At 44.5% G+C, this 27,141-nt stretch overlaps 1 protein-coding gene and 1 pseudogene across 1 annotated transcript in view; both read right to left on the bottom strand.

Annotated features, from left to right (window-relative positions):
- LOC126457994 (uncharacterized) overlaps positions 1 to 27,141 on the bottom strand; it is a 375,721-nt gene that overhangs the window by 328,480 nt on the left and 20,100 nt on the right. The gene's annotated exons all lie outside the window — the stretch shown is intronic.
- Positions 20,197 to 20,314, bottom strand: LOC126458999 (5S ribosomal RNA; annotated as a pseudogene).

Here is a 27,141-nt window from a genome sequence, read left to right on the forward strand (position 1 = left end):
TGGAGACATCGAAGAGAACAGTCTATTGACACATAATCAACACGGACTTAGAAAACATCGTTTTGCAAAACACAGACGAAGTGTTGAGTGCTGTCGACTAAGGATTTCAGACTGATTCCGTATTTTCAGATTTCCAGAATGCTTTTGACACCGTACCTCACAAGTGGCTTGTAATCAAATTGCGTGCTTATGAAATAACGTCAAAATAACGCCACAGTTATGCGACTGGATTCGTGATTTCCTATCAGGGAGGTCACAGTTCATAGTAACTAGCGAAAAGTCATTGAGTGAGACAGAAGCGATTTTTTGAAAGTAATATTGTAGGCTCTGTGCCGTTCCTTCTCTATATAAACGATTCACGAGACAGCCTCAGCAGCCGTCTTAGGTTGCTTGCAGATGATGCTATAGTTTATCGTCTAGTAAAGTTATCAGAAGATCAGAACAAACTGCAAAACGACTTAGAACAGATATCTGTATGGTGCAAAAATTGGCAATTGATCCTAAATAATGCAAAGTGTGAGGTCATCGATATGAATGCTTAAAAGGAATCCATTAAGCTTCGTTTACACGATAAATCAGTCAAATCCAAAGGCCGTAAATTCAACCAAATACCTAGGAATTACAATTACGAACAACTTAAATTGTAAAGAGCACACAGAAAATGTTGTGGGGAAGGCAAACCAAAGACTGTTTTATTGGCAGAACACTCACAAGATGCAACAGATCTACTAAAGAGGGCGCCTACACTAAGCTTGTCTGTCTTCTTTCGGGGTGCTGTTGCAGGGTATGGGATACTTACCAGACAGGATTAACGGAGTACATCCAGAAAGTTCAAAGAAGTATACGACGTTTTTCTGTTATCGAGAAATAGGGGAGAGAGTGTCACGAACATGATGCAGAGTTTTGGATGGACATCATTAAAACAAAGGCGTTTCTCGTTGCGGCGGGATCTTCTCACGAAATCTGAGTCACCAACTTTGTCCTCCGAATGGGAAAATGTTTAGTTGAATCGATTGACATAATAAAATAAGGGAAATCAGAGCTTGCATGGTATGATATAGGTGTTTGTTTTTTTCTCGCTCTGTTCAACAGTGGAATAATAGAGAATTATTGTGATTGTGGTTCGGTGGACCCTCTGCCAGGCAGAGTGATTTGCAGAGTTGTCATGTAGATGTAGATGTAGATATAAATGTCAATGCACAGACCATGCAGTTCATGTAAATTACATGCCGGTGGTTTGTGGGTGCGGACCTTGCTCCTACAAGCGTTCCAGTGGGTTCAAATCAGCCAATTTGGTGGCCAAGACATCAACCTGAGTTCACTGTCATGATTCTCAAACCGCTGTAGCACTAATCTGGTCTTGTGACTTGGACATTTGGAAGATGCCATAACCATTGGGGAAGCCATCAAGTATGAAGGGATGCAAATCATCCAAAATAATGTTCACGGGATTCACAGCTGTCATGCTACTCTCGACTACTACCGCAGCTGTCATGGAAACCCAAGTGAATGTCCCCCATAGCATAACAATGTCCCTTAGCGGCCTGCATTCACGGCGCGGTGCGCGTTTCGTGCAGCCGTGCGCCTGGTTGACGGCGTATCCTGACACGGTCTTCGATCTGGTGTAACAAGAAACGTGAGTCATCCGACCAGACGATACGTTTCCAGTGATCTACGGTCAAATACCGATGGTCCCGTGGCCACCGAAATCGTAATTAACGCTATCGTAAGGTCAACGTGACCACATGTAAGGATCTTCTACTGCGGAGACCCATTCTCAAGAACTTGCGCTAAATGGTGTGCTCCGAAACACTTGTGCGTGATCAAGCATTGTACTCAGTCGTCAGATCTGCAACAGATCGTTGCTCAATCCGTTGTACAGTGCGGATACGTTCTGTGAAGAGGCGTGAACGTCCACTCTTTGTCGCCTACTCGTAGTTTCACATTTCTTCAACCACTGTCCGTAGCTGTTCACGACAGCAGCAAGCGAATAGTCGAGCAGCTTCGCCACTTTCGAAATGCTTTTTCCCAGGGGCGGTGCCGTAACAATTTGCGATTTATCAAAGTCGCCAGTGGATTTCCTCATTTGCTACCTGTACGTCCCCAGAATGATTTCCCATTGTCTTTGCTCCACTTGCATACGTTCCTTACCGCGTAACGTACCCTCAGCGTCACCAGGGAGCATTCAGTCTTGCGGTGGGCAGTGGTCATAATGTTTTGGCTGATTAGCGTATCTGATTAGTTCGAATTGTGTGTTGTTTTAGAACTGAATGAAGATTAGTCAGAAGTGTGAACACTGTATAGTTCACCTTTCAACTCTCATATATACACATACGTAAAAGAAAAAAGGTCATGGGATAGCGATACGCACAAATAATGGACATACGTAGATGGCGGTAGTATTGCGTACACACGGCATTAAAGGGCAGTGAATAGGCGAAGTTGTCATTTGTACTCAGGTTATTCATGTGAAAAGGTTTCCGAATACTAGTTGGAGCTGTACGCATGGGACATTCCATTTCGGAAATCGTTAGGGAATTCAACATTCCGAGATCCACAATGACAAGAGTGTGCCGAGAGTACCAAATTTCAGGCATTGCCTCTCACCATGTACAACGCAGTGGCCGACGGACTTCACTTGACGACCGAGAGCAGTAGAGTTTGCGTAGAGTTGACAGCGCTAGTAGACAAGCAACACTGCCTGAAATAACCGCAGAAATCAACGTGGGACGTAAAAGGAACATATCCGATAGGACAGTGCGAAGAAATTTGGCGTTGGTCTATGGCAGCAATGAGCGACGCGAGTAATTTTGGTAACAGCATGACATCACACGCAACGTCTCTCCTGTTCTCGTGATCATATCGCTTGAAACCTAGACAATCGGAAAACCGTGTACTGGTCAAATGGTTCAAATGGCCCTGAGCACTATGGGACTTAACATCTGAGGTCATCAGTCCCCTAGAACATAGAGCTTCTTAAACCTAACGAACCCAAGCGCATCACACACATCCATGCCCGAGGCAGGATTCCAACCTGCGACCGCAGCAGTCACGCGGTTCCGGACTGAAGCGCCTACAACCGCACGGCCACCGCGGCCGGCTGTACTGGTCAGATGAGTCTCGATTTCGGCTGATAAGACCAGACGGTAGGGTTGGTGTACGGCGCAGGCCCCTCGAAGCCATGGGGCCAAGTTGTGAACAAGGTACTGTGCAAGCTGGTGGTGGGGCCACAAGGAGTGTATTGGGTCTCTGGTCTAAGTGAACAGATCACTGACTGGAAATGGTTGTATTCGGCTACTTGGAGGGCATTTGCAATTCGCAGTTGGTTTACAGAACACTGTGGACAATTCTAGCGAATGATGTGGCCACCCAGGTTGCCCGAAATGAATCCCATCGAACGTTCATGGGGCATAATCAAGCGGTCAGTGCGGACATAAAATCCTGCACCGGCAACACTTCCGCTATTATGGACGGCTATAAAGACAGCATGGCTCAACTTTTCTGCAGATGGCTTCCAACCACTTGGTTGAGTCCACGCCACGTCGACACGTCGAGTTGCTTCACTACGTCGGGCAAAAGGAGGTCCAACACGACATTACGAAGTATGCCATGACTTTAGTCACTTCAGCGTAAAACTACAGTTTGAAACTGCTCAATGGGAAGCAATACTATACTCTCAACACGGGTTATCAGAAGAGAAGTAACAACTGGATGTAGTGATAACAGTTTAGGTTTTTTTCTGAGGAAGTTATTGCATTATATTGGTTTTTGTAGCTCCGACCCAATTTAACTTCAGTTTTACGGTGTCGAACCTTACGGTTCTTGGATTCTTGATAAGGAATTTATCCAACGTAGGTTTTGTTATTTTTTTACTCAGTATATAAGCGAACATGATTAAGATGATGACATATTTCCAGAATAAATCTTTCACTCATCGGCGGAGTGCGCGATGTTGCGAAACTCGGCTTAGTCAACGCTTACTCCGTTGCAGAGTGAAATATTCATTAATGTAGCAACCGCTGGTGTACGTCCATTTCTCTGCGTTATTATTTTTTCAGGAGGTATCAGTCCTACAGCTGAGCCTTTTGGACGGTAAGAGAGAAGTAGTGGCAGAACTGGAGCCGTGAAGGCGCCCCGAGGTTCGTGCCTGGGTGACTCAGGCGGAAAGAGCACTGTCTGCGTTATGGAAGGGTCCAGTTCCGAATTACAGTCCAGCACGCAGCTATAAACTGTCAGGAATTTCCACGATGGTGTATAATTATTCAGCAGAAGACATTGCTTTCTGTGAAGATCGGAATATACGCAATGCAGCGATGAACTGACGTTTAACTCTGCTAATTTTAGTAGACTATTTTATCAAAGTATTCTGACGCATATTAGCGGACATTAATGTGGGATGGCCCTACCCTTCGCGTTTGCCATGGCTTGAAATGTGCTGGAGACACTTTCATTGAGGGTTCTGAATATGTATGGAGGAATGGCAGTAATTTCTTCCACAAGAAAGGAAAGCAAGGGCAGTCGTACTTGGCAATTGCATCTGAAGCAAAGTAGACGTTCTAATTCATCCCAAAGATGTTCCGTTATGTTCAGATCGGGGCTCTGGACAGGTCAGTCCATTTCATGCATCTTGATGCCCACAACGCGTTGCCCCTCAGTTGCTGCTTTATGACAACGTACAGTCTTGCTGATACAAACGCTCAACTTCTCCAATATCTTCTTCCACTGTACCCAGTACACAGTACCGTAAGGTGTGTTCCGAATTTAATGTCTTATAAAGCCGAATAAGGGCACCATAGGAAAACAGCGAACATCCCCCCCCCCCACCCGCCACCTCCACCTCTACCCCCCCCCCCCCCCCACCCCTCGCCCCAAATACCATAACGCCTTTTCTTCCGTACGTACTTGTTGGCATTACAAATGAGAACAAGTAACGTTCTCCTGGCATTTCAAAAATCCAAACCCTTCCAAATGGTTCAAATGGCTCTGAGCACTATGAGACTTAACATCTGAGGTCATCAGTCCCCTAGAACTTAGAACTACTTAAACCTAACTAACCTAAGGACATCACACACATCGATGTCCGAGGCTCGAACCTGCCACCGTAGTGGTCACGCGGTCCCAGACTGAAGCGCCTAGAACCTCTCGGTCACACCGGCCAAACCCTTCCATCGGATTGCGATGGGGTATAGTGCGAGTCATCAGTCCGATATCTCGTTTCCAGTCATCGCTCTTTACACCACCTCAAGCATCGTTTAGCTTTAACTACAGACATGTCTGGCTTGTGAGGAAGTGTTCGGCCATTGTACCCCACTGTCCTTAACTTAACAGAATCATTATGCTAGCTGGACTGCTGGTAGTACTTTGGAAATCACGAACGATTCCTTCTGCTGGTTTCAGTCTATTTTTTGACAACCACACTCTGCAACGCTTGAGGGTCCCTGTCCTTCAGTACATAAGGTCTATGTGGTCTTGGTTTATCTGTGATTGTTCCTTCGCGCTCCCACTTTACAGTCACATCACCAACAGTCGACTTGGGTAGTTTTAGAACGGTTGAAATGTCCCTGATGAATTTGTAAATCGAGTGACATTCAATGACTAATCCACGTTCGAAGTCACAGAGGTTTCCTGACCGACCTAGTTTGCTCTTACTGTTTCTCTACTGGCAACACATTTTTTTTTCTTTATTGTGATTTCATTCCCCTGCCCCATATGGGCAGGGGAGGGCTGTCAGCGGCACAAAAAATGGCTCTGAGCACTATGGGACTTAACATCTGAGGTCATCAGTCCCCTAGAACTTAGAACTACTTAAACCTAACTAACCTAAGGACATCACACACATCCATGCCCGAGGCAGGATTAGAATCTGCGACCGTAGCAGTCGCGCGGTTCCGGACTGAAGCGCGTAAAACCGCTCGGCCACCGAGGCCGGCCTCAGCGGCACAATCCGCCGCTCTTCAGCCGAGTGACATGACAACCAAGACAAGAATAAAATGTTACATATATAACGCGATAAAAAAGGGGAACATAAAACAGAATAAGGGGAGAAAATGGAGGTAAAAATACACTGACATGGAGACGTTCATGGGGGACAATTAAAAAAGCCACTAGAAAGTTAAAAAACACAGTTGGCGATTCGTAAAACACAAAGAAGACACTGAATTCACATTCACAGGTTAAAAGTCGACTACAGTGTTAAAAACACTCCAGAACAGCACACTTAAAACCCACTTGGAGCACACACGATGAAGAATTAAAGTGCCAGGTGGGACCTGCCGAGGGAAAAGTCAGAGAGGATGGAAAAAGAGGGGAGAGCAAGGGACAGCAGGGGAGGCTGGCAACACAGTACGCTCCGTCTCCTTTTATACAGGCAGTTCCGCCTCACATGACATCTAGTGGTCATTTCCACATTACATAGGGGTGTCCGGATACTTTTGGTCAGATAATGTATATGATGAGAATATTACTGAAGTAATAGTGGCAGCCAAACATTTTTGAATTTCCAGTTTCTTCATTGTATTACGAGTGAAATCTTTCAGAATATTTTAGGACTTCACGCTGTGTACTTGCAAACCTTGTACGTAATGACGCTGAGTAGATGATTTTTTAAGAGAGGAAGTTGTCACGTAATTCAGATGCATGCCGTAAGATTTTATGGACTATGGGATTCAATTACAGCATTTCAATGAACAGTCAGTAATGTAAAGTTTTCGTATTTCCGAGGCTATTTACTTTTCTAGCAATTGCAAACGATTCAGTCTTGAGAGCAAATTTTAGCGAGGGCTAAAATATCATTATTTCCCTGGCTGTTGTGATGCCCAGCTGCTGGTGGCTAGTGTGCCTCTAGCGGATTGGGGAATGTGTGGCTGTGCTCTGTCTTATTATTTGTGTGCTGAAGAAAGAGTATCAAACTCTCTAGCTATGTCTGAAGAGATGTTACTTTTGGATGATTCACCATATTTTACGTATCGTGTCATTTACCATGTTTTATCTACGACGGCAGTCATCCTGAAGTAACAAGAAAAATAACTCAGTTTCCCGCAGAGCTGACCAGAACGCGACTGCATCGCTTGGCGGGTGTACTTGCCAGCCAGTGATTAGTGAGCTCGACTAGTTTCTTCCCGGAAAGAGCCGTGGCAGAAACAAAAAATAGGCGCCCAAGAGCTGCGGGCATAATTGCGTCGGCAGCACCGGGCGCAGCTCTCGGAAACGGAACGGTTCCGGTGCCGTCCATTTCGTTAGCGCTACAGTTGCGTCAGCCGGCCGTTGCGTTACGTTCCCACTTGCCCAGACTCTCACGGTTCCCCGTGCTTCTGAGAAACGTTACTCTCGTCTGATGAGTTAAGGCGGTTCAGGACGTGCGTACACGATCAAAACATTCTGCAGCTACTCTGATGAGGCAGCGAAACATAACATACGCACAACTTCGTTTGCTGTAGGCCTGGAGCACCTGAAAATGTTGATTCGATTAACATTCTCATTCTTCTCGATTACCTATCATAAAGTGCCAGAATGACAGGGATAGGCACAACGCGTTGGAGGGAGTAGTTGCGTTCATTTCAGACGACTGTGTAGTATTTAGCGATCTACGCCTACAGATTCCTTCAAAAAAGGTACTCGTGGTATGTGATGTGATTTGCCGAGGGGTCGAGAATATCGGATTACAAATATTACAAGTGGCTCCAGCGGACTTGCTGTGAAGAAAATGATCAAGCACCGTTAAGTCTATTCTCTACTTAAGCACCGAGCGTTAACGCAGGTAGTCGGTCGGGGATTTAATCCTCGTTGCTTCTGGATAGCAAAGTGTGTTTAACATTGCACATTCCCGCTCTATTCATGACAACAGAGCTATCTTCGAGAAAAATTGGGAAATGGACAGATAGATATTATGAGAAATATTTGATTTCTTGCGGAAATTAATGGCGAATTTGTGGAACTTGCTTCGAAATATTCTACAGGAAATGTCAAATTTATATCATCGACGACAAAAGAAGTTACAGCACACCAAAAATCCCGTTGTCTGCAGCTGGAGAAGTTCTTTTTTGCGTTGAGAGATACTGTTGCGGAGAGAGAATGTAGATGTCGAGTTCGCTAGCATGCAGCTACTTGTTGTAAACCGGAGGTATCACAATTTGAGTTTCAGTGTAGGCGTAGATTTTAAGTTTATTGGACGGCTTTTCGCATTCGATGAGCATCATATAAGGATGACATTTTGTAATTCTGATAGTGCGTAAAATTTGAACGGAATATGAATAAAAACCTTGAATAAAAACCTGAATGGTAAAAGTGCAAAACACAAGTAGAGCACACACATTTTACAGCCAAAAAGCGGAAATATTGGTCAAACATTATTACATGACTGTGGTCCAAAAATGTGAAAAGATTTTCACACATTAACCAGTTTACTGGAACTTCCATTCCCCACCTATTATCTCCATTTGTTGATTTACATCTCGTTCATGTTGTCGGTTGTTGGTTACCTGGTTCCAAACATTGCTCTGTCGATTGTCTATTATTAACTTCGCAGGCTACGACACTGGGCTGTTACATCCCATTGATCATTCCAACTCGTGCCACATTCCTTCCGTTTCTTTCGTTATCTGGGCGACGGAAGTAGACGATAACGTAGTTTCGGCTTTGGTTACAACAGAAAACGCGCTTGACAATGCACGCTGGAGATCAGAGAACCAGAAAAAGAGCGCTGATTCCTCTGCAAAATGAAACTGAACTTTTCTTAGGTATTTTCAGAAATTTGCATGCGCATTTCTTTTGAAATGTTACATAAAAGTCAACAAATCTGGGAAAACAAAATTTTCTTTTGAGCTCTAGTTCAGCTTCGTAAAGAAAAACGAATGTTGTTGGAACTAATATATGATATTTTAATTTAATTTTGGAGAGAATACCCTTAATTCGATTTTTTTCTTGACTGGTCCATGATAACTTAAACTTGCGGCACATGAAACTCTCGCTTACCCGAACTTTTTCCGAGATCCCTTGAACTTAGAATTGCCGAGAGACAACTTTACATTTAATAGCAATGCAGGCGAAAAATGTTGTAATCGTTATGTAGGAGAGTAGGCCGGTGAGGACACATACAGCTATTACGAAGAGCATTCGGCATAACACATCGTTTCTCTCTCTCTCTCATACTAACACACATACAGCATAGAATCACTGAAGGCTAAGAGGAAACCATCATCCGTAGTTGAGCAATAAACATCGACTCCTGCGTGAGCCTTGCTCGATGCGCAGTGTCGTGAGGGAAATAAGAGGCAAAGAAGGATACACTCGGCAGAGATTGATGTATGGAGGTCACGCAGCGCAGCAGACTGTGACGTGTCCCTGAAGAGATATGCGCCCCCGTCGCCACACGTGTCTTTCAGAGGCTCGCCTGGCATAAATTCACTTTTGTTTCTCCTAACATGCCTCAAACTCCATACCCTGCAGATACTCTGTACGCGGTCGGTCTGTTCCCATATCCAAACGCTCAGTTGTGCTAGCTTACAAGACGTAGAGACGAGAGTCACACTCGTATCGAATCGATGGACTGGCGATCAATGGTCTGATACACCTGCCAGCTGGAGTGCGAATTTTGAATTTTCCACACTCATTAAGCAAATGCTGGGCTGATCCCAAATGCCCGCCACAGAAAACTCGAAACACTAACAGTTAAAGTACGATAACACACAACACAAAGAGAACAAGGCCCCAGAGTAATGCTGGATACAGAGCTTTTTTCCTTAATTTAAACGGACAACTGTTGCACCAGGAATGGCAATACCCGCCGCCTCGTCCTCCAACACTAACATATTTCTCGGTTACTTCTGCAAATAGTTTCAATGCTAACACAAACAAGCATTATATTACTGTATTACTCTTTTCAAGACGTTTCTAACCCCATTAAAAATAGTCTTTTGTTCCAGTTTTAAAAAATTCCATGCTTGCTTCAATATCGCGGGTGATACAGGAGTCAAGTGGTTTAAACATGCAACAAAATTACGTCCGCCTCTGTGTACTATCGTATGCAGAAAACCTCGTTTCGATACCTTTAACAGATCACAAAATGAAAGTGCTGCAGGTTTTGGGGGAGGCGGGTTCACCCTGCACATTTAATGGGCACTGTGTCTTCGGCTGATCCTTCCCTGATACGCTTCGAGCGAAGATAGATATTTTTGCTAGGCACACACAAATCAGACTTGTCGCATATAGCGCTAGTTGAGATTTAACTGCTTTTATACAGGGCGTCCCTGGAGGAATGGTCAAATTCTGAGATATGACAGGAGCGCTCATTTGAAGCAAAAAAACGTCACATGCACTATTCCGAATCGTTTCCTATATAAAACACATATATAAGAAATAGGAATGGACCCAAAATTGAACCCTGTGGGACTGCCTTCGCGTTTTCTCTCTAGTACAACCAACTGGGCACCAAGTTCACTAGACCTTACGCCAAGAATAACTTGTCATTGCGTTTCGAAGCACCAAAGGGGACCGTTCCTCTACATACCATGTGAAGTAGTTTGTTTCACTGAATAAATGCAGCAACAGATCTGACGTCGAACTAACAAGTGAACACTGATCCACGTCAGCAGTTGTTCCAACTTTAGTGCGAAGAACTAGTGTTAATATGGAATAGCGTGCCAACACTTGTTCCTGCTTCCCAACTAATGTTGAACAGAAGGAGGGGGGGGGGTCATCTGGCCACCCCTTAACTTAACCTTGCCAAATCCGATTAACCATGCCGACCCTGCGTCATTGCGGGAAATGAAAGAAAGAATTTCATACAGCTATTGATCGAATTTAAGAATTTGGAACGCTTTCATAATCTGCCCATTAACATCTATAATTATATGTTAACAAGGTTTCACGCAGTAGGTCAAGTATTACAGTTAGCAACTGTGTATACAATGTCAAATCATAATGAAATCTTTTCTTCATGACATACTCCACAAAACGATGAAAGGAAAAAGTTTATCATTTACTACAATTTCACTATTCATGCAGCAAAACTGCCGTATCAGGCGTGACATTTTAATTTATTACAGCTTTATTAGTAACTCTATTGGCAACACCTTTTGCAGATGCCATCCACATGTACCACCCAAGGTACCCACGAAATTATATTACAGAACGACGCATAATTCGGGAGATATGACTTCGTAAACATTGGAGTTCGATTGTTTTAAAGAACCGGGGTAGCGGTTTATGAATATGTGCTACCACCTCTTTTGCATCAGCGTTTTGATATTTATGTGGAGTGCTCTTTCAGTGATGTTAAAGAGTTCTTTGTGCCTTCGAGTTCTTTAATATTACTATTTTTGTACGTAGATTCTTTCGTATGGCACTTTCATGAAGTGCATGCGTCTCACTACCTCTTTGAAGATTTTTATTGACTAATATTTCCTTTAAAGAATTATTTATTTTTATTTCCGCCGTTTGGTGAGGCCAATAACTTAAATTTGACAGATCCAGTCATCTAATTCTGGGAAACCAACTTCCTCTTTATATGTAATGTAATGAATAGAATCTTTAGTAGCGCAACGTGTCGACATATTAAAGGAAGCATGGGCGGGAATGTTTCTCTGAACGAACATGAAAATTCCTTGATGCACGGCAGTTATATTGGGGAAACCAGAAAATAGTACTGCTTTTTCTCCATTCTTACTGTCTGGCATGATAGATCACAATCTTTTTAGCATTTCAGTTTTATAGTGCCCGTATTTTCTTTTAGTGCTGCTGAATTATTTGTACGAACAAGTACGTTCATCTTAGCGATGTCGATGAAATCATGCGAACACTCCCTTGAACGCTTTCCACCCGACACTCACGTCGCCTGTCGTGCAGAAACCGGACATTCCGGTTGCCGCGGGCTCTGAACACAAGAAGTGACCCAATCAGTGTTTTTCTCACTAACAAGCTGGAGTCACGAGCTCGCTCTGTCACGTGTGAACGTTAGGGAGGTTCACCGAATGTTTCTGTTTGCGTCTACAGCTCCCAGAATAGGCCCTTTAAACATTTAACAAGCAAATAGAGGCATTATTTCCCTGTTTTCTAGCTGCATAAGTTTCTCATGACCTACTTCCTCCATTGATGATGGACTTGTGACACTAGGAAGTACCTGCTACCCCAGGTGACGTGTTAACGCACTGAGTTATGAAAAGAGAATATTCTTTGGCAGTCTACATGAGGGTGCATCGCTCGAGCAGTACCTCAGGACGTGAAAAGCTGCAGTAAGATAACACACGTTCAGAGACCCACTTATGAATTTCTTTAAAAAAAAATGTATTCGTGAAAGATAATTATTATTCCCCTTATTTCACTAGATCTTCTGGAATCAAACTGTGGAATGTAACCAAGCCCTTCTCCATTGTATGCCTTCTCTTACAGGTTCTAGTTCTAAAGGGTACAGAGAGAAACTGTTGAGGATAGAGGGATGAGTCTGAGTACGGTGCAAAGAAAAAAGATCTCCTTTTCAGATGTGCAGGAGAAGTACCATCAGGGTGTTAGAACAGGAACTTTACAGAAAGCCTACTAAAGCAGACAAATGACGGCCGTAAACTCGAATCGCAATCTGAATCACGGGAAAGGAGAAATCAAGCCAAATGTCCCCCATAAAATCCAATCGCTATCCGAATGAGAAGAGAGCAGTAATCATTTCATTAGTGGAACGGGCTAAACGAATGAATGAGCCATAGAACATCGAGGAAGAACCAAATCACTTAGAAGCTCCTTCAAACGACATCACTACTCCAACAGCAAGACAAACAGAGCAGTAAATGCTAAGAAATCTGGAGCTAGTATCAACAAACAAACAAGTAAAAGAATAGATTTTCTCCCACTTGTGAAAATTATGACCGACTGAATTTGTTACTTTCTTGAAAACATGGTATAAATACAACGTCAGCACTCGAATTTCGCTAGACTTTTGTTCTACCTACTAACGGCAGGAAGATAGGGAATCCACTGCATGTGAGGTCAGATGTACGTTAGAACCAATGAAAGAAATATCAACACGCTGCGTAAGGAACACAAGAGCGACTGTCGTTTCGGCGGCACACAAAGCAGTATTACCAGGCCATACACGGGACCCAAAGGACCAATACGCACTGTTATCCGAAACTTAAGTTTTGTTATGCTCTGATAGAGAGGGTGGTCAGGAACAGTCTGAAAAGCTGGTAATGGTGTTGCAGGATAGGTTGTGCTGTCCCATCCTTTGGGGCTCCGTCTCTTATGTCCCCGCTGTCGACGAGGACGCTAAATTCTAACCTTCCTTCTTTTCTCATTGGTCCAGGCATCTTTGTATTTAATAGCACAGTTTCATATTATATTGTCTGTTGCATCTGATTTCCTTATCTGCCATTGGTACGAATATCCCACACACAAGTAAGTATTTGTTCACTGTAGAGCCATGCTAATCCGTCCTCGAATGGTCTGTCTCCCCGCCTTGTCAGACAGTCCCATTTCCGGTGTCTGTTTACCTACACAGCCCCTGCTAGAGCTAGGACTTGTCGACGGCTCTTCGTCTGCGACATGGATCAGTAGGCAGTTGACTGTTGCTAGGTGCTATAGTTCGATCACTTTTGGTGTGAAACAATTTATTTCTAACTCCATCAATAAGTGTTATTGTGCATGCATTTGTTTTGTAAATAAGCGACAGTGTTCTCATTACTTATTAAAGCGTGTGAAAGTAAATTATGGCCGGCCGGTGTGACCGAGTGGTTCTAGGCGCTTCAGTCTGGAACCGCACTACCGCTACGGTCGCAGCTTCGAATCCAGCCTCGGCCATGGATGTGTGTGATGTCCTTAGGATAGTTAGGTTTAAGTAGTTCTACGTTCTAGGGGACTTATGGCCTCGGATGTTAAGTCCCATAGATGCTCAGAGCCATTTGAACCATTTTTTGAACTAAATTATGGCACCGACTAAACGTAAACATGTGACGCTATATTTACAACCGGACGCTGATCCCAGTGACGTGAGTACAGCTGATGCTGACTGCCTGCACAACGGAAGCAGAATTAACTGACGACACACTCATTGAATCTGTAACTGAAACAATGGGGAGAGAGAACGAGAAAGATGATGGCGACAAGTAAGCCAATGAACCTACGGATCGCGAATCACATACGTTTGCTAAAAATGCGTTTGATGTAGATCTTCCACAAAATCGAACAAAGTTCTACGCCTACCCCAATGGACGTGTTCTGTATTAGGAAATGGCGGAAATCGCGGCAAAATCAAAGTTGTCGTCTGCTAAGCAAAAGAACAGAACATTTTTGCCGTGTGATTTCTCATGTTTTGAACAGTTAAGTGCAAATAATTTGTGTCGAGTGCCCTCTCTTCAATGATGTCTCGACAACACTCCGAGACAGACTTCCGAACAATGACACATACCAACTACTCAGACAAGAAGATACTTCTCACACTTTGAATGAACTGGCAGATGAGGTGTCACGTAAAGTGTTAACAGAATACCTGAGGGATCAAGAATAGGTACCAACTCATAGACCAACCGACTGAGACCAGATCCCGTTCCCATACCGCCTGTGCGTGGAATGGCCGACTTCCATCATAGTTGGAAACCGCCACGTACGGAACTAGGAGGGGGGGGGGGGGGGGGGGCGAGGGGTCAATACCACCGATTATGACAAAAGCACCGGATATGACGTAGGCTAAGTTAGTTTTTTGTAGGACTTAGATTTAGGACATTAATTTAGGAAACTGCAGCGAATACTAACTTTGGTCAGCCCAGTGCCAGGGGCAAGCTCCTCGGGGTTAGCTCGTGGAGCCTGGCTATTCGAAGTAGGTTTGTACTTTACTGGCACACCTGTGACGCTGCAGTTAGTAGTCATTCTAGGTTAGATAATTAACAAGTAGGTTAAATTAAGCTGCCCATTGTTGTAGAAAACTAACACACTGTAGTAGTTCAAACTGTAGCTGACTAACATAACTGTAGTATTTAAGCTGCATTGTAACCCAATTTTATGTGTCACCTTATGGCCCACTAATCATGTCAGGAGGTGGGTTAACATGTATAATTAGTATTGTTATGGAATTAAATAATTTTTTTATTTAAAAAAAAATTGTGTGTCAGTGCGGTACTGTAGTAACGTATGTACAGACGAATAACTTTCACTCACAGTAACAATATCTTACCGTGCGATACAGATGTACTTTACAGAAAAGGCACCGCATGCACATTATACTTTCGTGTAAGATTTTTTAGTATGTGAACGTTTTCTTTCCGTTTTGTTGCTGTTTTAATGGAACAATATTTCAGACATTATTTCCATTACAGTTGTACTGCATTGTGATGTTATGGGTGAAAAAAAGTGTTCTTCCGACAATCCGACCTTTTTTTGCGTACCGACCATGCACCCGGTCCCGTAGAGGACGGATTAGCGAGGTTCTTCTGTAATTTGGTCCTTCAGCTATACATAACACCCATAGTAGTAGAGCATTTAATGCCAAGCTCATGGCCTTGTTGGGAGTCGATCCCATGAATTCCGTTTTAAAGGACGCGTCGTTACCCCGAGAACACCAGTGTCATCCGAAGCACGAACTTAGCAGCCTGCCGACATCGCGGTCACTGGAGAAGGCGTGTCAACATTAAACAACGGTCTCAGCCACAAGCGTGCGCGGCGACCACTGTCCGGGTGTGTTATGCAAGCGGCGGTGCAGCAGATCGCACGCTTAGCTAACAAGTACGTCCGTGGCCCCAAAGGGCGTCGGTGACAAGTCGGCGGGTAAACAGGCCGCTCCGGCGAGCTGTTTACTTGAGTGCAAGCCAACACGTTGCCAGCGCCCTGATGAATGGCGTCTGCCGCCACCGATATCGATTGCCTGGGAGCCCGAAGCCATGTCACCGTGTCGCCGGCGCCGCCCTTGTGGTTAATGCCTGCCGGTAATCGAGACCCAGTTCGACTGAAGAGGCTGCTGTCTTGTGAAGCTTCCAAGAGCAAATATCAAAAATTGTGGATTGGGGAGAAGAGGCGGTCCTTTCTAAGACTTGATCCTGCATTGATATTTCATTCATTTCGTATAACACTAATACCCAAGAAAGAAACGGGAGTAATCCGCTGAGTTACATACCTATATCACTAACGCCGATTTGCAGTAGGACTTTGAAACATATACTGTGTTCGAACATTATGAATCACCTCGAAGAAAACCATTTATTGAAACTTCCTGGCAGATTAAAACTATGTGCCGGACCGAGACTCGAACTCGGGACCTCTGCCTTTCGCGGGCAAGTGCTCTACCATCTGAGATACCCAAGCACGACTCACGCCCCGTCCTCACAGCTTTACTTCGTTCGGTCTGGCACACTGTTTTACTCTGCCATGAAGTTTCATATCAGCGCACACTCCGCTGCAGAGTGAAAAACTCAATCTGAAACCATATATTGACAAATAGCCAACACGAATTCAGAAAGTATCGATCTTGTGAAAAACAACTAGTTCCTTATTGTCACGAAGTAATGAATGCTATCGACAGGGGACGTCAAATTGATTCCATATTTTTAGATTTTCAAAAGGCTTTTTACACCGTTCCTCACAAATTAGTTAAACTCCGTGCCTATGGAGGTCGTCTCACTTGTGTGACTGGACTCGTGATTTCCCGTCAGAAAGACCACAGCTCGTAATAACTGAAGGAAAGCCATCGAGTAAAACATAAGTTATATGTGGTGTTCCCCAAGGAAGTGTTATAAACCCTCTGTGGTTCCTTATCTATATAAACGATTTATGAGGCTATCTGAGCAGCTTTCTTAGATTGTTTGCAGATAATGCTGTCATTTACCGTCTTGTAAAGTCAAAAGATGTTCAAATGTGTGTGAATTCCTAAGGGACCAAACTGCTGAGGTCATCGGTCCCTAGACTGACACATTACTTAAACTAACTTATGCTAAGGACAACAAACACACCCATGCCCGAAGGAGGACTCAAACCTCCGGCCACTCCGCGCGGCTATAAAGTCATCAGATGATCAAAACTAATTACAAAACGAGTTAGGCAAGACATCTGTATGGTGAAAAATGAGGAAAATGACTCTAAACAATGAAAAGTGTGAAGCCGTCCACATGAGTACTAGAAGAAATCCGCTAAATTTCAGTTAAATAATAAATAACACAAATCTAAAAGCTGTAAATTCAACTATTTACTTAGAGATTTCCTTAAATTGTAACGATCACATACATAATGTCGTGAGGAGTGTACACCAAAGACTGCGATCTATTGGCAGAACACCTTAAAAATGTAACAGGTTTACTAAAGAGACTCTTTACACTATTTTTGTTCGCCCTCTTCTGGAGTACTGCTGTGCGCTGTGGGATGCGCAGCAGATGAGACTGACAGAGGACATCTAAAAAGTTCAGAGAAGGGCAGATCGTTTTATATTATCGCAAAATGGGGAAGAAAGTGCCACGGACAGGATACACAAAGTGGTGTGGCAGTCATCAAAACAAAGCCGTTTTTCGCTGCTGCAGAACCTTCTCCTGAAATTTCAACCGCCGACTATGACCTCAGAATGTGAAAACATTTTATTAGCGTCCACCTACAAGAGGAGAAATAATATTCATAACAAAATGCTGACACTTAAAGATTCAAGTGTTAGTTTTGCCCAGACTCTGTTCGAAAGTCCAACGGTAGAGGAGTAGCTTAAAGGGGGTTGGATGCACTCTCTGCCAGGCACTTAATTGTGAGTTGCAGAGTAATCATGTAGATATGCATGTAGATGTAGATGGAGATTTATTTTCTCCGTTAAATGTTTGAACCGGACGACCACTTCGGCCGGCAACTGCAGGTACGGTTAAAATATCATCGTATCAGACACTTACATGTCTGGATAAATCCTGGTGACCCTTTCAGTGTGGTAATCGACAGCTGGTACTTTCTAAAACTCCAGAGTCTTCCCGTTCGGCACCAGTTGTGTGATATCTCACTGTTAGCACAGCCTCTTCCGCTGCCGTCATTGTCAACGAGAACTTTTCTTCTGGCCTTTCGGTGATTAAAAAATATCCGGACAGTCTCACGAGTTTGCACTCAACCTCAAGTTAACCTACAACTAAAGTGTTCAGGGCATGCATGGCGATTTACGTGGGAGGCGTCAGAAGGATGATATTGTTATAGTTGTTCTAAGCTTAATCTAAAGATCCATTACCATGGTGTTCATGGTATATATTGAGAGACGGTGATATTATATCCTGTCTTTCCTTAGAGTAAAGCACCAAATGCGTATCCTTGTCGTATGCTTGAAAGAGATTCATGCTTGTGTGCAGTGCACTGACACTGCGCTCCAAATACTGCCGATGAATATGTATTACTGTAAAACGCTGGGGAAAAGCGTTCGTATTTTTACATGCATCAATTTCCGAACTTCTAAGCCACCTATCGGAGAATGAAGTAGCACGAGAAATAAGTATCTCGAAAATGCCAAGTAATTCTGCAAATGACGAGCTGTGTTATACACAGGGCGGTTGCTTACATAAGGCCAAGCCCACATGGATAGGCCTGTGGCAAGATTGCCTGCAGGAAATGTTCCAGCCTCAAAAAACTACCCAGAAAAAAATTAAAAAAATTACATTACGTAGGGGGAAACAACTGAAATAAACTGCAGTTTCCTCATTTACATTCTCTCATACCTATAATCTACATAAATGTTTTCTCAATCGTTCTAAGTGAAATACTTTTAAATATTTCTATGAACTCCAATTTCTTGGACGTTACGCTGAAGCTTTGTATAGGTACAGATGTACGCATACGACGATGATGATGTTGATAATATTAAAACATGTTGTTTATTTTATTGTTATTAATTATTACTGAAACCGTAGGCATCTTGATAGCAACTTTTTTCGGGGTAAGGGGGAGATGAGGGGTGAGAGACAGAGATAGTAACATAAATTTACAGATCGGTCGGTCGATAATTTAATTAGCACATGTACCCATAAAAATGTACTTGGTTCTCGTGTATCTATAGTACACGAACATCTCTGTGCATTTTTAGAAATCGTCTGCTGGGCTCCTCAGAAGCCACAAATTACTGTACTCAGTGCTAGGCGACACTTAAGGAGATGTAAGGAGCGACACGGCTGGACAGTGGATGACTGGCAACCAGTGATTTGAGGTGATGAATTACGCTGCAGGGTTTGACTTTGGCTAGCACCTCGAGAACGTTACCTTTCTAGTGCCCACAGCGGATTATGGAAGAGGTGGCCATTTTTTCGTAGTTAGAGTGTTCTTCGTCTACTGCGCTTCAGAAAACGCTAAACATGGAAGGATATCAACAAATTTTACAGCACTGTGTACTGTGTACAGTAGCGGAAAAGTTCGCAGACCATGGCTGCTTCTATCAGCATGACAATGCACCCTGTCCTGAAGTAACATCCGTGAGTCAATGGTTTGTGGACAGCAACATTCTTAAAATGGACTGGCTTCAGACTCCAGCGTCCGTCATTACCATCGTCTCCGTTTTCGGCTGTTGTTGAAGAATGGGCTGAAATTTCTGTAAAAACTTCAGACACGTCTTTGAAAGTGTCTCTGGCAGAATTCAATCCGTCATAAAGGAGAAGGATGGATATACTTTACGCGAGTGTCCGCCAAAAGGTGTGCGGATGCTTTTGATCAGTTAATGGATAATTCTTGAAGTTACGAAAGTTTATTGTTTTATACACAGCCAGCTTTCAGTGTTTAGTTACATGATTTCATTCTTATTGCTTTCCTACCAGTTTTTTTAGTTCTACGTGTTTAATTTTATTGTATATCAGGCCAACCCGCAAAATTTTGACAAAGTATGAGTAGACGAACGTTTTGACTAATCCAAATGCTTGTTTGACAGGTTACGCTGAGGAAGTCTTGTTCTGTTCGTTTATTCCTTTGGCTAAACAACTGCTGGTTATTTAATATTTGTAATTTAATTGCACACTTAGTATGTACTGCTGACTAATTTGAAAATGTGTACACAGCCGAATCTATGCAGCATCGGAGTATCAAGAAACTAAACTCCTCCCGAACAGGCTATGAATGCCCAACGTTACTGACCGACCGCCGTGTCATCCTAAGCTCATAGGCATCACTGGATGCGGATATGAAGGAGGGACGATGTGGTCAGCACAACGCTCTCCCGCCCGTATGTCAGTTTCCGAGACCTTCTCAATCAAGTAGCTCCTCAGTTTGCCTCACAAGGGGTGAGTGAACCCCGCTTGCCAACAGCGCTCGGCTGACCGGATGGTCATCCATCCCAATACTAGCCCAGCCCGACAGCGCTTAACTTCGGTCATCTGACGGGAAACGGTGTTACCACTGCGGCAAGGCAGTTGGCGAGAATGAAGAAAAGACGGTATTTTAACCAATGCCGGCCGCTGTGACCGAGGGGTTCTAGGCAATTCAGTCCGGAACCACGCTGCTGCTACGGTCGCAGGTTCGAATCCTGCTTCGGGCATGGATGTGTGTGATGTTCTTAGGTTAGTTAGGTTTAAGTAGTTCTAGGTCTATGGGACTGATGACCGCAGATGTTAAATCCCAGAGTGCTTAGAGTCATTTGAACCATTTTTTGACAACCAATGCGGCAGATTGTAGTGATACACAAAATTTGCTATGGCTGTGGACCTTATTGCTACTAACACACTCTAAGAAATTTTGGATTATACGCCGAAAATCTAAATTTAATATGATAAAATGTATCCCTTAATCTTCACTGGAGAGGTCGATTACCCACCGCTCTGCGGAATCACTGCGTTTCCACTTCCGCTCACTTGTGAAGCTAAAAGAATATCGCATCACTCATTACGGAACAAAATTAGAGATAATCATCCGGTGCGGCAGCGCGTTGTAACAGGTGGAGAAGGCCGCCGGCCGGCTCCTCACCGTGCGAGCGGGCGAGAGAAAGCGCCGCCCTCGAGTAGTGCCTTGCAGCGTTCGCCGGCTGCAGCTTCCGCGGCCTATCGGCGCGACTCCGCCCACCCGCTGCCTGCGACACGGTCGCTTCCAGCACGCAGGAATCCGGCTCCAGAGGATTGCCAAACACGCGCAGAGGCGTCTCCCTTGGCACGGAATGGTCCGATAGGCCAGCACGCCTTTCGAAACGCACAGAAATCAGCCCACACACTCTGGCAAGGTGGTCACGTCTGACGCAATGCCCGAAACACATCTGGGAGGAGTGTCGCGCGGGTCTAGCAGTGGCGTATTGCACTGGGGGAATGTCTCGGGGCTTTTGCAGGAGAATTAGTGCGATGAGAAGCCACTGCATTCACTATTACAGACGCTAATGGTTCGCTCGGTCCTTTCCAAACCAGAATGAAAATAGGCCTAAAACTCACATATGACAGGAATATCGACTATGACTACAGTACACATAGGTACAAGAAGAAAGTGGCAACATTCCGGGATATGACACGAACGATCGTTTTAAGTAAAAACTCTGGTAAAGATCTAAATCTACTCCGCAGGCCACCGTACGGTGCGTGGCGGAGGGCACCCTGCACCACTACTAGTGATCTCCTTTCCTGTTGCACTCGTAAATAGAACGAGGGAAAAACGAGTGTCTATGCGACTCCGTATGAGCCCTACTTTCTCGTATCTTATCTTAGTGGCCTTACGCGCAGTGTATGTTGGCAACAGTAGAATCGCTCGGCAGTCAGCTTCAGATGCCGGTTCTCTCAATTTCCCGATAGTGTTTTTCGAAAAGAATGTCGCCTTCCCTCCAGGGATTCCCATTTGAGTTACAGAAGCTTCTCCGTGATCCTACCTCTAATCGCCTTCGAATTGTTTTGATGTCTTCCTTTAATCTGACCTGGTACGGATCTCAAGCCCTATATATAATTTTGTCTAAATCATCTAAGCACTCCAGACGATAGACTTGTCTCTGATGAACACTCGCCGTCGAGGTCAACGTTCTGGGTTGTGTTACTTAAGAAGTATTCGAGTCACTGACATGTCTGACCTGTTCCATATTCTTGTTCCTTCATTAACAGTCCGCAGTAGGGCACCGTGTCAAATGGTGTCCAAAAATGTAGAAATATTATATCATGTGAGAACAGGCCAAGTTGTGATTTTCCACATGGAGTGCTTTCTAAGACCGTGCTGATTCGTGGACGTAAGCTTCTCAGTCTAAAAAAATTGGGTTCTGGTCTCTCTAAAATGCATACCTTAAGTGCTATGAGCATTTCGTCATCTTCTACTGCGAGATCGTTGCTTTCCATATTTTGTGAGGAGGTAGTGTGGACGAAAACAAGAAAAAAAAACCAGTAAGCATGGGCTCTAAAGTGCATACCTTAGGAGCTATGAGCAGTAGCAAAGATGAACAAGTGATCACAGCTCCTAAGGTATGCACTGAAGAGCACTAGATTTTTCTTTCACGGAGCATAAAATGTGATTCACCTGAAAAGGCCATCTGTCGCCACTCAGCGGACGTCCAGTCACCGATTCAGGTACTGATGTGCAGATTCCAGCCTTCATCACCAACTAACGGCAGTCAGTATGGGCGCACAAGCCAGGTGCCTGCTGCAGAGGCTGATACGTAGCAAAACAACGTTCGCTGAACAATCGTTGAGGAAACACTGTTGATAGCCCCTTGGTTCATCTGGGCGGTCAGTTGCTCAGCAGTTGCACGTCTGTTTGCCTGTACACATCCCCGCAGCCGTCATTCATCCCTGTCATGTATGGCCCGTGGTGCACCACAGTCGCCTAGCGTCAGCTTTCGATAGCGCCATTTTGCGATGCACGGTATATTTTAACCACAGTGGAACGTGAGCTGTTTACAGATTTAGCCGTCTGGGAAATACCTACACCCTTGGCCAACGATCATGACCTTTTTTCACGTTTTTGCATTACAACCCCACTGTTATCCGAATTCTCTGACCCACTTTATATACCCTTGAGTAGTTATTCCACGTTGACGTCAAAAATAGACGGTGGTCGCATTAACGTGATTGGATCGTGTATGTCACCTCGGACAAAGTCTGAAATTCCAACTATCAGAGTCTAGTAAGCGTGAACACGGAAAGCAGTGGTTCCACCACGCGTCTCTGGGCCACATCCGGAATTATTTCTGTTTCTGTTATAACTTACCAACCAGAAGAATGTCAAATGTTCATCCCAGGGCAAAATTCTTGAGGTAACGCATAAGAATCTGTCTGTTTCAGTGGGCTTGGGGTGGAACAGAGCCGTCAGCTTTTTGAACATTGAGGAATATCGAGTTCATGTATTTACTTTTATTCTGCATCTTCGAGGTGTCATTTGGTTAAACACTGGCCGCATATGCAGCGGCTAAAAGAGAGGGAGACGGTAGGGTGACGACAAAATTTATGCCAGACAAAAACTCGTTTGAGTTTCATCGTCACTTACACCTATATTTCCTCCTCTTACTTCCGAACGTTGGACCCAGAAGTTCTGTTTCGGGATGTGTGAGTCACACATCTGGAGTAAACAATCTGCTGGAGAGGCCGGGATGGAAGTACATTTTATAATGAACCTCGTCATCCGTAGGAAATTCGGGCTTGGATTCAGGTATGGTGTAAATTTTAATGTTGTTAACGACATGTTTAGCATTTATGAACGGAGTTCAGTAATGTAATTTCATGTTTTCTTCGTTTAACTGATTACACCTCGACTGATTCCATTGATCTCTTTTAAGTGAGTTTAATTAAATGACCCGTTACTCATTTTAAGGAAAATACTATTATGGATCCTTAATCGAAGCCACAGGCTATTTCCTTTCCAATCTTTCTGTAACGGACATGGCGTTTCACTCTTCACGACTACGTAGTCAGCGAGATTGTAGAATTCCTAGGAAACGGAACACAGCGTGTGATTCTTTAATGGAGAGAAATCTTCAGAGTCAGAAATAACTTCAGACGTAACACAAGGAAGTGTTATAGAACCATTTCTAATCGCTAGACGTTAAAATAATGACCTACTGGATAACGTCGAAATCTCCATGGGGCTGTTCGCAGACGCAGCTGTTGTATATAAAAAAAGTCGCAACGATAGAAAATTGTAGCAAAATTGTAGGAACTCCTGCAGACGATCGACGATTCGTGCAGGGAGTGGGAGTTGGCCGTCAGCTAAATAAATATAAATGAGTCTAAATTATTCAAAGTGTGAAGTCGTCCACATGAGTACTAAAAGGAATCCGCTAAATTTCTCTTACTCGATAAATCAGACAAATCTAAAGGCTGTGTACTCAGCTAAATACTTGGGGATTTCACTTACGAATAACTTCATTTGGAACCATCACATAGTTAATGTCGTGGGTAAAAGAACCAAAGACTGCGCTCTATTGGCGGAACACCTAGCAAATGTAACAGGTTTACTAAAGAGACTCTTTACACAATCTTTGTCCGCCCTGTTCTGGAGAACTGCTGCGCGGTGTGGGATCCGCATCAGATAGGATTGACGGAGGACGTCGAAGAGGTTCAAAGAAGGACAATTCGTTTTGTATTATCGCGAAATAGAGGAGGGAGTGCCATGGATATGGTACACGAACTGGGGTGGCAGTCATTATAACAAAGGCGTTTCTCGCTGCGGTAGGACCTTCTCACGAAATTTCATTCACCGACTTTCTCCTCGGGATGTGAAAATGTATTGTTGGTGCCCGTCTACATAGGAAAAAATGATCACCATAATAAAATAAAATAAACCAGAGCTCGTACGGAAAGATTTAAGTGTTCGTTTTTCCCTCGCGCTGTTCGAGAGTGGAACTTAAAGGTGGTTCCATGAACCCACCGCCAGGTGCTCAATTGTGAATTGCAGAGTAATCATGCAGATGCTGATGGATTGAGAATAAAGAGTCGAAAAGACACATTACACGACTGCAGAACAATCATTGGGAGCAATCAGGTCCATTAAAGCCTTAGAAGTATACGTACGGGGCGAACAAAGATATAAAACTAATCGCAGGTGTAGCAGATGCCAGACAGATTCACGAGAAGAATCCTTAGAATGTTCAAATGGCTCTGAGCACTATGGGACTTAACAGCTGTGGTCATCAGTCCCCTAGAACTTAGAACTACGTAAACCTAACTAACCTAAGGACATCACACACATCCATGCCCGAGGCAGGATTCGAACCTGCGACCGTAGCAGTCTCGCGGTTCCGGACTGAGCGCCTAGAACCGCGAGACCACCGCGGCCGGCCTTAGAATGTATAACCCAATCAGGAAGGGGGGAAGCTTACAAATCCCTCGCCGGTCCGATTCTTGGATATTGCTCGTCAGATTGGGTCCTGTACCACATAGGACTGATGGAGGAAACACAGGTGATTCGAAGAATCCTCCTCTTCGGCCAAGTGTTCCTGTAGTTAGACGGAAAGCGTCTAGGAGCTGCTCGTCTAACTCCTGCGGCTGATGCCTCAACGGAGCTGTTGTGCATCAGGATGTGGTCTACTGTTAAAATTCCGAAATCGTACTTTCCTATAGGAGTCAATGAATATATTTCGTGTGTCTCGCGTGAAGACCACGAACGTAGATCGGAGGCTTATCAACAGTTGTTCTTACCCTCTCTCGATGAACTGTGGTATTGTGTTGAAGCTGCATGGGCAGCTGTACCTGTACACGCCATCCAAGCTCTGTTTGACTCAATGCCCAGGTGTATCAAGGCCGTTATTACGGCCAGAGGTGGTTGTTCTGGGTGCTGATTTCTAGGGTGTGTGCACCCAAACTGCGTGAAAATGCAATCACATGTCAGTTCTAGTATAATACGGTATATTTGTCCAATGAATACCCGTTTATCATCTGCATTTCTTCTTGGTGTAGCAATTTTAATGGCCAGTAGTGTAGATGTACATGTAGGTAGCCCCTGATCTTCCTCCCTAGGATGTGATATGTGAAGACTGCAGAAATGATCGATGTTTTGGGAACCTCGCTAGTTGCCGTGGAGGCGGGACGCAGCCTGCAGGTGGCGTGGCGGCGTGGCGGCGTGGCGGCGGCCCGCGGGCCTTGGCAGTGAGCGCTTTCCTCTGCTGCGCCACGGTCCGCGGGCGCCGCTAACTACCGCCCACGCCGCCGCCGCCGCCGCCTCAGCCACCGCCACACTCACTTTCGTTTCAGCGCCTCGTGACGACCGGAAGCCTCGCCTCTGGCGACCGCTGTGGCTGTGGGGCAACGACGTCACGCGGGACTTCCCCGTCACAACTAGGACGGTGAAATGGAATCAGTCAGCGTCAATCAGGGAGAGGCTGACGTACGTTAAGAGGCTGTGACGAGATAAAAAAGCAGTCAATCGAGAGTGCAGAGCAGTGATTGCAATTCCTTTCCCCTGCACGCTATCATCTCACTGTCAGGCAAAATCGATCGTGCGTGAGCGGGAAGGTGAGTGGTCGGAGGTGGTACACAACAAACTGCCATCAATCAAAGGGTTCAAATGGCTCTGAGCACTATGGGACTTAACTTCTGAGGTCATCAGTCCCCTAGTACTTGTTGTTGTTGTTGTGGTCTTCAGTCCTGAGACTGGTTTGATGCAGCTCTCCATGCTACTCTATCCTGTGCAAGCTTCTTCATCTCCCAGTACCTACTGCAGCCTACATCCTTCTGAATCTGCTTAGTGTATTCATCTCTTGGTCTCCTTCTACGATTTCTACCCTCCACACTGCTCTCCAGAACTACTTAAACCTAACTAACCTAAGGACATCGCACACGTCCATACGCGAGGCAGGATTCTAACCTGCAACCGTAGCGATCGCGTGGTTCCAGATTGTAGTGCCTAGAACCGCTCGGCCACAGCGGCCGGCTGCCGTCAATCAAATCGACCACCCAGGCGTGGTAAGCTTCATGCCAGCTAAGTCGATAGAAGGAAGTAATGCGCATTAGGATTGGAATATGACATTGTCCATTGTCAGAGAGTTTCTTTTTCCGATAGCTCTATGTGAAGCCTGTGGAATATCATTAAACATTTAACATGTAGGATGACAATTATTGAGCTATATGAAAAAAACGTAAATTAGTTACAACTGCGGCGCGCACACACTTTATTCAACATGTAAAAGTCACTACAGATATTCGGATTTAGGTTATTACATGTTCTATATGCCTGTCATTGGCGATAATGCGGCGCAGACGAATAGCGAAATTCTGCATGACTCACTGAAGTGTACGAACAGCGGTGCTGTCGACGACCTCCTGAATGGGTATTTTCAGGTCAGCAGTGATTTTG

The sequence above is a fragment of the Schistocerca serialis genome, chromosome 2 (genome assembly GCF_023864345.2).
Source record: "Schistocerca serialis cubense isolate TAMUIC-IGC-003099 chromosome 2, iqSchSeri2.2, whole genome shotgun sequence".
Classification (NCBI taxonomy): domain Eukaryota; kingdom Metazoa; phylum Arthropoda; class Insecta; order Orthoptera; family Acrididae; genus Schistocerca; species Schistocerca serialis.